Genomic DNA, 11965 nt, shown 5'->3' with positions numbered 1-11965 from the left:
ACAAGACTAGTTTGTCCTGCTGTATTCCATTTTACGGTTTGGTCTCTGGCAGATTCTCAGAGACAAAATAGAGGAGGACTGGACGGTTCAGCTCCTGATATGAAGCTAACCACAGGAATCATTTAGTGCAGTCACAGAAATAATTACACTGAGAACTACCATAACAAAATGTGACTGAAAGGGAAGTAGAAAGCCTGTCTAGAATACAGGCCTGTGTGGAGTGGGAGGAAGGACACTTGAGATATTGGTCATGGAAATGTTGCACTGGTGAAGGTTTTATATATTTAAAAAAATCAAAAACATAAAGAGAAAATAAAAGATAAGGCCTCCCAATTCTTACCACAGACTGTGTTCTTTACACTGACTGTATAGAAAGAGAAGGTACAATAAATACACCCCATATACACCTCAACCCAGGCCCTTTGCCTGGTCTGTATTGTGATTGGGAGACAAAAAAAAAAAGAAAATGTCTGTATATTGTTATATTTTAAAATGGGGTTATTGAGTTATTTTCTGAAGGTTTACTAAGATTTTTTTTTATATTTAGCATTCTTTTTTATGTGGCATCTAAGCTACTTTAATATCCAGTTTGGTGTGCTCTTAATGTGGTGTCAGTATTAAAAATGTTCAAAGGAATTTTTGCACTCTAGGAATTTCAGGATTTGTAGAGCTAAGGAGATAAGCTGACTTGGTGGTATTTGTGGGCCATGTCTGTGGCTGCTGAGGTTTCTGAAAGTATGGGAGGTGAGGGAAAGCTGCCAGTCCCCACTCGAAGAAGTCTCCAGAGCTTTCAGCCCCCAAAATGACATACTTGGAATTTTTGTTAGTTATGTTTCCATGCAGAGATGAGTGTTAAAATGGTGAAGTTGGGCCATTAGCATAACAGAAATTGTGGGGTGTGGATGTAGTAGTTGGAGCCCTGAAGAAAGAGATTATGAATTGAGAGAGATAGTACCATGGGTAGGTCACTTGCCTTGCATGAAAAAGACTTGGGTTGGATCCCAAGCATCCTATATGTTCCCCAGAGCATCATCAGGAGTGATTCTTCAGCTCAGAGCCAAGAGTAATATCTGAGCACCACCAGATATAGCACCAAGCCCCTCTTCAAGGGACTACGTTTTTGGTTGCTTTTGAGCTCTACTCAGTGCTGCTCTGGTATCACTCCTGGTAGATTCAGAGGGTCATCTGTGGTGTCAGGGATGGAACTCTGACCAGCCACATGCAAGCAAAGTGTCTTATCCACTGTACTATCTCTCTAATTCAAGATGTCTATATTTAGAAAGAGCATTTGCCTTGTTCTCTGCCTACCTACATTTGATCCTTTGAACCATATAACTCAGGTGAGCACTGAGCCCTGCCAAGAGTGATCCCTGAGTAGAGTTCAGGAGCAAATAAACAACAACAACAACAAAAGTTTTATAATTAAAGTCTTATACAAATAAATCACAAATACGTTATTAGTAGTATGTGGAACTCCTAGTCATTTGATTTCCTCTGTGCAGATAAAATACATCAGATGCCAGTGACTAAATGAGTATATTTCACAAATCACTTCACATGTTCATCTTAATCCACCAAGGATATAAACATTTTATTGTGGAATTTCTTGATTTTTATACTAAGCCGAGAAAGTCAATAAAATTTAAAAGCTAAGCAGTTTCTAATTTTGGTTTACACATATTCTGCAAGCTGAAAAAAGCCCACCAGAGAAATACTTTATGCATAATAAAAACAGGCTTCTTTTACAGAGGGGAGCTTTATGCCATTAGATTCTCAGTGTTCTAGAAAGAAAATGCAATTTCTGATCTGTAACTGCGAGCACACCCACATGCCCCTTCTTCTCTAATGAAATAATATTAGAAAGGGGAAAACAATTTGCAAATATCTGTCCCTGAGTTGATTTATGCTTCTGCAATGTGTGTCAAATCCTTTCTGAATTCTTTCTTGCTGCATATATTGGAAGGCATTTAGAAAAGGTTTGAGAATATTTCTAATCTTCTAAATCAACAATAAAGAGAAAAAAATAAAGCAAAGGTCAATTTTTGATACACTGCTTCTAAAATACATCCCACACTGAGTAAAATGCCATGAAATCATCTGTCAGAACAGACTTTCTTCTAGAGTCTTCATTCTAAGAGCGTGAAGAGAGGTAGAGTAGCTGTAGATAGCTTTGCTAGATTCCGATGCATCTTAATCATATTCACAAAAATGTACTTTTTCAATCACTGCTGGAGCTGACAGAATTTTGTGACAATTCTGGAAAGTGCTTTCAGATGTCCCCTTCTATGAATTATAAATGTTGCACAAGTCTCTACAGTAAGAGGAATATTCTTCATTACAATTTCAAAGACTGATTAGGTGGTAGTCTTCATTTGCTTCATTGCCTTGGAATTTAACCTTGTCTAAAAAATAAATTTTGATAAGGTAAATATACTCTAGTTAGGAACAAGTTTTTCATCTAAGGATTGTATTTTTTCACTGATAAATATTATATGCATTTTCAGTTATCTCAAGAAGGTATTTAGTCAGTGGTGAATATCTAATTTGAGTAGTTTTAAGTAATTTCTTTCAGGAGCAATAAAATGTACAAAATAATGTTTCATTATCCTTTGTATTATATTTTATAAATTAATCATAAAACCACTAACATTGAATCAGTGAGTACTAATACATCACTCCTAGGGAAAAATGCAGGATTAGGTTCCTAAGTCTCTAGTCACATTACTACCAATTGAATAATACAGAAAAATTGTTCACGGTGTACAGAGATTTCTATTGAGCTAATAGCCAAGAGTAACCTCTAAGCATTACTGTGTGTGGTCCCCCCAAAATAATTATCTCCTTGGGGCCAGAATAATAGTACAGCAGGTAGGGTATTTGTATTGCACATGATTGACATGGGTTCAATCCCAAACAGCCTAATGATCCTCAGAGCCTACCAGGAGTGATCCCTGAGAACAGAACTATTTAAGCCTGAATACTCCGGGGTGTGAGTCAAAAACAAACAAAATGTCTCCCATCTGATGTTCTGTATCACTCTGCTTATATATACTTTATTGTGTTTAGGTTATTTGTTTTGGTTTTGGTTTTGGTTTTTGGGCCACACCTGGCAACGCTCAGGGGTAACTCCTGGCTATGCGCTCAGAAGTCGCTCCTGGCTTGGGGGACCATATGGGACGCCGGGGAATTGAACCACCGTGGGTCCTAGGCTAGCGCTGGCAAGGCAGACATCTTAACTCTAGCGCCACCATGCCGGCCCCTGTGTTCAGTTTAGATTTTAAAGGTGGCAATTTTTAACAATCCACTGGCTAGTGCTGTAGTTTTATTATAATTCACTGTTCCAAAAATTTGTCTTCAAAAATGAAAGAACACTTTTTATGACTTTTAGATAAGTAATCAAGAAACTTCCAGAAATGATTTATCAAATAAGTCACTTGAGAAAAGTCAATAAAGAAATTTTTTATGAAATTTATATGAAATTTTCCTTGGAAGATTCTTTCTGAAAAGGTAACATAAAATGTGGGCAATGTTTTTTCTTGTTTTTCTTCTAAATTGTTCTTTAGATACCATGACAGTTTCTTTTTCGTTTTTTTTAACTGTACACACACACACACACACACACACACACACACACACACACATATATATATATATATATATATATATTTTTTTATTTAAGCACCATGATGACAAGCATGTTTGTAGTTGGGTTTTAGTCATAAACAGAATACCCTCCTTCACCAGTGCAACATTCCCACCACCAATACCCCACCTCCTCCCCCAACCCTCCCTGTATTCATGACAAGCATTCTACTTCTCTCATTCTTTAACATTGTCATGCTAGTTGTTAGTGTAGTTATTTCCCTAACATCATTCACCACTCTTGGTGGTGAGCTTCAAATTGTGAGCTGGTCCTTCTGGCCCTTCCAGCCCTTAACTCTATTGTCTCTGAGCCTTATTACAGTAATGTCTTTAATTTTTCTTAAAACTCATAGATGAGTGAGACTATTCTGTGTCTACCACTCTCTGATTTATTTCACTCAACATAATTGATTTCATGTAGATCCACGTATAAGAAAATTTCATGACCATCTCTCCTGATGGCTGCATAATATTCCATTGTGTATATGTACCATAGTTTCTTTAGCCATTCATATGTTGAGGGGCATCTTGGTTGTTTTTGGTTGTTGTTGTTGTTGTTGTTGTTGTTGTTATTGTAAATAGCACTGTCATGAATATAGGTGTGAGTAAGAAATTTTTGAATTGTATTTTTGTGTTCCTAGGATATATCCCTACGAGTGGAATAGCTGAATCACATGGGAGTTCAATTTCCAGTTTTTTGAAGAATCTCCATGTTGTTTTCCATAAAGGCTGGACTAGATGGCATTTCCACCAGCAGTGAATGAGAGTTCCTTTCTCTCTACATCCCTGTCAACACTGATTGTTCTTGTTCTTTGTGATGTGTGCCAGTCTCTGTGGTGTGAGATGGTACCTCATTGTAGTTTTGATTTGCATCTCCCTGATGGTTAGTGATGTGGAGCATTTTTTCATGTGCCTTTTGGCCATTTGTAGTTCTTCTTTGAGGAAGCATCTGTTCATTTCTTCTCCTTATTTTTTGATGGAGCTAAATGTTTTTTTCTTATTAAGTTTTCTGTCAGTACCTTGTATATTTTCGATATTAGCCCATTGCCTGATGGGTATTGGGTGAATAGTCTCTCCCATTCTGTGGGTGGTTTTTGTATCTTAGATACTATTTCCTTTTTTGAAGATGCCTTTAGTAGCAATGTCATATAGTGTTTTACCTATGTGTTGTTTTATATACCTTATGGCTTCAGGTCTAATATCAAGATCTTTAAAATAGAACAAGGAAAGCCTCTTCAACAAGTGGTGTTGGCACGACTGGTTAGCCACTTGCAAAAAAAAGCGAGCTCAGACCTCCATCTAATACCATGCATACCATGCACAAAGATCAAAACCATGAGGGTTTCATCATGTGATAGAAGTGTTTATATCTTTGATTTTCCTTTAGATCCCAACCTTGGTGAATAGAACTATTATGCCTTATTTTTCCCTCAGCACTCATAAAATGTTTTGTAAGTGAATGAATAAAATTATATGACTATCACCATCTGCTTATACTATTCTATCACCCAACTTTGACTATTTTAAATCACAAAGTAGGGAATAGAAAAAAAAAATTCAATGATTTCTATGAGTTAATAGTGCTGTAAAGTTTTTTTGATCATCCTGTAAGTATATTTGGATCCTGATCAAGATATTTTCAAAACCAGAGAGATAATACAAGAGGTATGGTGCCTGTCATGTCTGTGGCAGTCTATACCATTCAGGAATAACTCCTTAAAAATCAGCAAATATAATTTAAAAAAAAAAGACATACAAACTAACAAAACAAAAGTTGTTTCTTAAGTTGCTCTTTTACACCAAATATCAAAGTGAATATTGAAGGTCTACTTTTCAATTATAGTTTAGCCATCTATTCTAATCTGTTGGAAGCATCTTTTTCCCCCCTTTTTTGGGGGGGGCCACACCCGGTGATGCTCAGGGGTTACTCCTGGCTATGAGCTCAGAAATCGCTCCTGGCTTGGAGGACCATATGGGATGCCGGAGGATCGAACTGTGGTCCGTCCTAGCCTAGCACCGGCAAGGCAGATGTCTTATGGTTCCACGCCACCACTTCGACCACATGAAGCATTTTTTTCTAGTCAGGGTTCTGACAAGATTATTCCCTAGATTATTGCTCTACCCAAAGGACTTTTGTATTAGATGCAGAGATCACTTTATACACTGTTTCCCTGAGAAATGATTGACTTTGTTAAGTATATACAAATATTTATATCTGGAAGTGATTTATAAGATTTACAGTTTTTTAAGAGCATCTCAAAGTCAAAGTAGCCTTTTATCCAGTGTATGGGAGAACACTTAATTTGATGTCTGAAAAACCATGTCCATGTCTTAGAAAAAACTTTGCCAACATCTGAACTTCAATTTCCTCAAATAAAATGATAGCTATTTGTTGTGAAATATAAATAAAATAATGCAAAAATATTAAATAAATAAAAATATTAGGAAATATACTTATGCTCATGTCTTCTTACTATTGCATAAATATAAAACTTTATTTCTATCCCAAGCACTTCACACGTTACTTCCATCTAGATTTTTCTAATTCGTCCTTTAATTATATGTCTGATTAAGTGATATAATATATTATACACTATATATAATTATTATAATATAAATTATATAACTTATACCCAGATATAAGCCCTGACCATTCTTATGAAAATATTCTCTATAAGCCCTTTTTTTACTTTCACTCTTTTTATTTTTTTCTTGATAGATTTTACTGAATTTACCTATTGTAAAATATATAAAGATCACACATAATAGGTGTAAATGTTTATAGAATTAGCGAGTAGGAAAAAAAATATAGTAATTAAATACATTTCAAGTCAAAGAGTTAAGATAATCAGAAAATATTTGATTTGAAAAAGAACTTAAAATGAAATTTTATGATTTGTTAAAGGAGCTTCCAAGGTTTTTATAACATAAATTATTAACCCCTTGAGTTTACATGTAAGTTGTAAATTATGTGAGAATAAAGAATTTAATTTTATCTTTTTGTACTCTTTCTTCCATTGCCAAACAAAATGCCTAGAGGAACTAATATGTTAGATTATCTGTTTGCATAAATATCGCTTCAATGCAATATCCCCAACAACTTACTAGAGTACTGTTCTAGTACTATTGCAGAGAAAAGATAATAGCCCCTAGACAAATTACAGACATCGCTTTTGTCACAATTATATATCTTGGTGACATCTTGACTAAATAAGCCCAACGCTTCTAAAATTTTGTTTAAAAATAAATTCAAAGGTAAAGCAGAGTGCTTAGGAGGAGAAATTTATAAAGGAATAGTGCCTGTGTATCTATGGATCCTCCCCGTTTCTTGCTATTTTGTTGCTGTCACAAATTTGTAAGCTCAATAACGATAGTGATAAATTAGAGAAGAGGTTATGGTGAGAGATACCATTGGGGGAGAAGAGAGAGTAAAATATATGGAGAAAGAATTTCATGACAGGAGATTAATATAGCAGGAAATCTATGAACCAGAAAGATTTGTATTGAATGTGTACCTTGTCAATGACCTACTGTAATAGAAAGCCAGCTAAACTAAACTACCTACAAGAATTTTGCAAATTATAGAAGATATCATAGGAGACTTAGTTTAGCATAAGTCTACAACTTCCTTATTCAAAATATTCTTATAAGTCAGGCAGAAAAACAGCCAACTTTTCTACTATAAGCTCCAAAAAAAAAAAGAATGATGGCCACTGACTCTTTCCAGGTAGTCTGGTTCAGGTTGATACCTCTGGGGCATTCTTAGAAGGGATGCAGATAGAATCTCCTTTCAGCCTGCAGCCATGGTATCCTATAGCCACACCCAAGACAGAAAGGCCCCAACTCCCCAACTTTACTGAATCAAGTTAAGCCACCAAATCTGTGTCATTTCTATAGATCTTAGACCTTGAGACCACAAGCAACACCTCAAAATTTCTCAGTTGTGTCAGACCAGAACCATCCCAAAAAATCTGATGGGAAATTACTGATAGAAATCTACCAAGCTCAGTAAGCCTGTACAGTCACACATGAAAGCTCAATTGGCACCAACCCACAACCCAGTAACTCATTAGACAATTAATTTATTAACACTGCAGGTGTATAACAATATATACATTTATATATTAATATATTTATATACACTTAACATATATTTAATATATATTATTAATATATTTAAATTGACCCTTATTGATCTGAGTTTTGATAAATTAATTTGCCTTTGTGTTGTAATAATCAATATAAAGTAAATTTGTTTGTACATGCAAGGGATCAGGCTATGGTAGGGAATGAAAAATTTGAGACACCGGTACAGGGAAGGTTACACTGATAGTAAGATTGGTGTTTGACATTTAACACCAGAAATTGCTATATCATGGATAACTTGGTAAATCAGTGTTGTAATAAATATTTTATAATTATCTTAATAAATTATTTAATAAATAGTCTTCACATATGCCAAATATATGAAACATTATTATGTATTTATATTAACATAAATCTGCCATTACAAATTAAATAAGATTTTATTTTTATTCACATTAATGCTTTTATTGCATTTAAGAGAAATATTTAAATGTTTTGTATTATTGATATTATTGATCACTCAAATTTATTAGTAGTTAGACATACTAATTTTTTCAATAATTTCACTTAATGAGCTCCCATGACATTTAGAAAGTTTAATAGGGAATGCAAAAGAGATGACTTGCGCTTTTCTTTTTGCCATCAAAGAACCTATAATAACAAAAACGTAAACAAATAAATGTATGTACTATAATGGCGTTTGAGTTTTATAGCTGCCTGTTTGTGTTTTATAGCCACATAAAAAAAGAAGAGCAGGGCAGTGTGCCAATAGATACTCAGAGTCATCATACTGGTATCAAAAAGAAGATACCTTTCGTATCTTGAAAGGTATTCATTAGGAGGGAAAAGTATTCTAAATATACAAGAAACCTAGAGCAGACGATGAAAGTAATAAAGCTGTCTTTTGGGGTGAGTAAACAATGTGGAGAAAAAAAAAGATTTGATGTCAGATTGAGGTTTAGGCCCAGTAAAAAGAGCTATAGTAAATCAGTATTCTAAATTTTCCAGTGTCTCTTGCAACTACGTGGCTGTTATGATTGTGGAATATGAGAGAAGTAGAATGTGTCCAACCAGACCTAAAGCATTAAATTACTTTTCATAATCTTCTTTACTTGATTCTCTGCTAGATGCAAATACAAATGCGACCTGAAACTGCTTTACAAGTTAAAGAAAATGCCACCACCGTAAGGCCCTGATAAACTTTAAAACAAAGTCCTCCTTTACCTTCTTTACCACCTAACCTGAACACCTCTCCTTGTTGCCACTATTAGAAGACACAACTGAGAAATAAATTTATAACATTAACTCACTGAGATTCTTGGCAGCTTAGCACTGAGAAAATTTTATTCTAAGTTCCAATAATATGTTCATAATTAGGGATATATACAGCCATTTGAAAAAACAGTGCAAAGGTGAAAGAAAAACGATGTCTGGCTTTGAGACAATATGTATTGATAGGGATCATAGGGAAGTACCTGCTGATGATCTCCCTTGACTGTAGTACCAAAGCACATGATTTACAGATCTTCTTTTAGAAGCTGCTGTAAATCTCAGGCCTGCTGACTTCCACATTCAGCCTACACCTGTCAACAGGGAAAAAAGACTTTTTCTATCTTCTATTTCCCAAATCTTGTCTGTGCTTCTTTTTGGCTAAATCTAGCCCTAGCCCAAATCCCTACTAGCAGAGAAATTCTGAAAAACTTAATTTAGCTTCTTCTTCCCTGAAAGGCAGAAGAAATTTTAGAAGAGGATGAGGATGACACTGAGTTGATAAATGATGTCAAGAAAGACAGAGGGAGTGGAGGAAAAAAGGGAATTCTCTGGTGTATGAGAGGAAATTTAAAAGTAATGGTATTTATGCTACAGAGATGTCATATAGGACCTGAAGAGACCTGGTGAAAGGAAGATTAGAATTTTTTTTAGTTTTTGAAATTCAACAAACTCTTCCTGCTTTCCCTTTACATTCCCCTTATTACCCTCACCTCCACCAGAAAATAAAAATAGGAGTTTTTTTTCATTGAAGTTATCTTCCACTTGACACCCTAAAGCATTCTTTCAAACTTCCCTATTGCATGACTCTTCTAGCTGAACCAGCCCTACGATTAACTAGTCTCTGTGGAATTGAGAGATAAGAATCAATGTGTGAGCTTAGTGAGTATCTCCTACCTTGGCTCTAAACTTGGTGTCTAAACTTCATTTCTTGGTTGACAAGTGGTAAGTGGTGTCAATGCAACTGTAACATCAAATAGCTGAAAACCACTTTTAAATATAATGTATTTAACAGAAGTAACATATAGCAATCAAATTCCAACCTCCATATAGAACACCCATGTTCATAGGAGGTCCAGAACATTCAGGTATTTATGCATGATCCCCCAAGTGTCTCCAGGTAAAGTTAGGGAAGTGTAGGCAATTCTCAGTACTGCAGGGCATAAATAGCATTACATCCCTGGGCCCTTATATTTAATTAACTGGATAACTAAGATAACTAAGTGAGGGATTATATGTATCCTGCCTAAACCCAAGCAGTAAAATAATAATAATAATACTAATTTTAAAGTAACTATGTCTGTGGTTGGAATAAAAGATTTATATTTATTCAGAATGATAGGCTGGTTCTCTGAGAAAACTTCCAACCCACCTCTGCCTATAATGCCTACCTACACTGCCTTAAAAGATGCCATGGTTAAAATCATGCTTTCAGTTATTTATTTTATAGTATCAAACCTAAAAAATACATGTATTTCAATTTTAAGAAATGTTTTTAGTCTACTACTTGAAATTACTTGATATTGAATTAAGGTAGCCATTTTGATGGCCCTTCTGAGTGGTAGCATCAAGAAAACAATGAATTTTAAGATGGAAGAGTGGGAACCAGAGAAATAATACAAAACTGTAGTTATTGTAACATACAGCTAACCCTGGCTTAACCTTAGGCATCAAATATGGCTCCCTGAGCATACCATGAGTTCATAGACCAAAATAACCCCCAAATATTTTTGAGTATGTCCCCCCCCAAAAAGAAAAAAGAATAGAAACAGGAAAAAAGACTAAAAGGAGGTAGATATCAAACTACCCTGAAGCCAAAAATGTTTAAAGATAGAAATATTCTATTCACTTGATAATCAGGAGGCTCAATAATGGAAGTTTTCAAAGTAATTCAACAACTATTGACCTTGGAAGTCAAATTTCAGAATATGATTTTGTGAGCTTCCCTGAGGAAATAAAGGCTAATTAAAAGCTAAAAAATTTTTGTAAGTTTTGTTTAGTTGAATTTTTTTTTTATTGTAGGCAAAAGAAAGAAGAACTCCAGAACAAATATTCAGGAAAAACATATAATTTCTACAATAACCTAAGATTAAAATAGAGTATAAAACTATATTTATAATAAATTAGAAAAAATGATATATAAATATTCAAGAGAAAGATAGAATAATTGATAAATCAATGTCTTAGAAGAAGTAAGAGCAGTTAGAATCAAGAACACAAGAGGAAAATAGCCTGAATGGGAAAGGAAGTAGAAATCTTTTCTCTGGTAAAAGAAATGATTAGGAAGTAGACAAAGAGAAATAAATGAAAAGAATTGAACTTAAATGATATTTGTATCATTAAATAATAGAATAGATAATACCATTTTAGAAATTTTGAAGATGAAGAGAAGCAATTTAGACTAGATTCCAGAATATGAGAGAGAGGACCCATCTCCTGCAATATTTTAAATGTTTGGGCTAACAGTACTGGTGAAGACAAAAAAGAGGAAGCCTTTACTGTATTATTATTAATTATTATTATTATTAATTATTATTATTATTAGTTTTATTTTGACCAAAATGGATTACATATCTTTCACAGTAATATTTTAGGTACATATTAACATTGAGTCAGGGGATTCCCATCACCAAAGTTGTCCTCCTCCACATCCATTCCCAGCTTACATCCCATATTCCCCTCCCTTACCCCCTGGGCTGCTAGTATAAGTGGTCCCCTCAGTCTAGTTTGTAGATTGGGTATCAATTCTTTTGTTGTTGGCTTTGGATTTGGTGTTAAAGTCTGATCATTTTTATTACTACTTAGTGATCATACAACTGTTTGGTCTTGGTACCTTCCATTATTTCCCCCTCAATTTGAGAGGCTGAGTAAGATGGTTCAAGTTATGTGATTCGTTTGAAGAGAAGAAAAGCAAAAAATGGGACCGGAGAGATAGCACAGTGCTAAGGCTTATGCCTTAGACGCAAAA

General features: G+C 34.6%; 1 non-coding gene across 1 annotated transcript; it reads left to right on the top strand.

Moving 5' to 3' along the window:
* The first annotated feature begins 323 nt into the window (after positions 1 to 323).
* Positions 324 to 455, top strand: LOC126023153 (small nucleolar RNA SNORA51). Its single transcript, XR_007500359.1, has one exon. It is a non-coding gene; the product is annotated as a small nucleolar RNA SNORA51 (small nucleolar RNA).
* The last annotated feature ends 11510 nt before the right edge of the window (positions 456 to 11965 follow it).

This window comes from Suncus etruscus, chromosome 11, assembly GCF_024139225.1.
Source record: "Suncus etruscus isolate mSunEtr1 chromosome 11, mSunEtr1.pri.cur, whole genome shotgun sequence".
NCBI classification, from domain to species: Eukaryota; Metazoa; Chordata; class Mammalia; order Eulipotyphla; family Soricidae; genus Suncus; species Suncus etruscus.
Note: the sequence above shows the minus strand (reverse complement) of the source record. Positions and strands in the feature narration are given on the sequence as shown.